Here is a 1,944-nt window from a genome sequence, read left to right as displayed (position 1 = left end):
GTAGATCGTAGATTAAGATGTTATTAGGTAAGGAAAGTCAGTCCTTTCATTCCTTTTTTAGAATAGATCTCCAATAGCTCGAAAATAAGGAATTCTTCCGCTATGACCCTTAGGCGAGCTAATCAGTCTTGCTTTGCCAAAAAATCCCTCCTCACTCCCTCTTTTTCAATAAATAAGCCCTGCGGGCCCCTCTCTAATAAGGAAGGAAATGAAATAATCTTAATTTTATGACAAATCCGGTCTGATGGTTGTTCTCCACTAACCACAAGGATATAGGGACTCTTTATTTCATCTTCGATGCCATTGCTGGGGTGATGGGCACATGCTTCTCAGTACTGATTCGTATGGAATTAGCACGACCCAGCGATCAAATTCTTGGTGGGAATCATCAACTTTATAATGTTTTAATAACAGCTCACGCTTTTTTAATGATCTTTTTTATGGTTATGCCGGCAATGATAGGTGGATCTGGTAATTGGTCTGTTCCGATTCTGATAGGTGCGCCTGACATGGCATTTCCATGATTAAATAATATTTCATTCTGGTTGTTGCCTCTAAGTCTCTTGCTTCTATTAAGCTCAGCCTTAGTAGAAGTGGGTAGCGGCATTGGGTGGACGGTCTATCCGCCCTTAAGTAGTATTACCAGCCATTCTGGAGAAGCAGCTGATTTAGCAATTTCTACTCTTCATCTATCTGGTGTTTCATCCATTTTAGGTTCTATTAATTTTATAACAACTATCTTCCACATGCGTGGACCTGGAATGACTATGCATAGATCACCTCTATTTGTGCGGTCCGTTCTAGTGACAGCATTCCCACTTTTATTATCACTTCCGGTACTGGCAGGGGCAATTACCATGTTATTAACTAATCGAAATTTTAATACAACATTTTCTGATCTAGAATTGGGTCAATCACGTTTATTAGAAGTCGACAATAGAGTGGTTCTACCAGCAAAGAGCCATATACGTTTTATTGTAACATCTGCTGATGTACCTCATAGTTGGGCGAAAATGCAGCCAATTTTCGTGGCTTCCCCGAGGGAAGAAATTTCAATGTGGACGGAAGCCCTTGAGGGTTGGGGAGCTTCCCACTCGTTTCCGAGTGTCAATCAAAACGACGCCCATCCCCCCGACGAGCCTCCTCTTGCCCTCGCCGCAGCAGCGGTTGATATGGGAGCAGAGGTTTTCCACCCTTTACTCCAGGACCCCCTACGGCAGCAGGAACTCAATGAGCGTCTCGCCTTCTATTTAGGGGCGGAAAACCTCTCCTTATCTAAAATCGATTCGATTCTAGGGCAACAGCTTTTGATCGAAAAAAAGGTGGAATTCGCCCTTTTATCCGATGGCCTGTCCGAAGAATACGTTTTAAACAACGGAAAGAAAATATGTGGATTCATATTTTATCCTCATGGGAAGCTTCAAAAAGAGAAGACCTATGCCACCTATTTCCACATAATGGAGACCATTGGACCACACGAGAGCCCCCCGTATAAACGAGTTTTATCGGCCTTGCGTAACTGCGAACTTCCACTAAGGGATCGTGGTCTAGGCTAAATTATTTTTATTAGAAAGAATGAATGGAAAAAGGATGCTTCTGTTATGGTTTTCGTTGTTGCGAGAATTTATTTTTTTCCGGTATGCCGCTCCGCCAGCAAGGAGCGAAAGAACCAAGTTTTTTGTGGTGATGTCAGAATTTGCACCTATTTGTATCTATTTAGTGATCAGCCCGCTAGTTTCTTTGATCCCACTCGGTCTTCCTTTTCTATTTTCTTCCAATAGTTCCAAATTTAGGAATATTTCGAACCTTTATCCCTAAAAATAACATTTGTCATCTTCATCACTCAAACAACTAAAGAAAAACGTTAAGTGATTTCTTTTTATCTGCTCATTCTTGGTGAACAGAGTTATTTGATATCTGGTATTTGTATTTGTAAACGATGGA

The 1,944-nt window shown here is 41.4% G+C and overlaps 1 pseudogene; it reads left to right on the top strand.

Moving 5' to 3' along the window:
* Nucleotides 1-227: 227 nt before the first annotated feature.
* LOC124888580 lies at nt 228-1,556 on the top strand (annotated as a pseudogene).
* Nucleotides 1,557-1,944: the final 388 nt, after the last annotated feature.

This window comes from Capsicum annuum, chromosome 11 (genome assembly GCF_002878395.1).
Source record: "Capsicum annuum cultivar UCD-10X-F1 chromosome 11, UCD10Xv1.1, whole genome shotgun sequence".
Lineage (NCBI taxonomy): Eukaryota > Viridiplantae > Streptophyta > Magnoliopsida > Solanales > Solanaceae > Capsicum > Capsicum annuum.
Note: the sequence above shows the minus strand (reverse complement) of the source record. Positions and strands in the feature narration are given on the sequence as shown.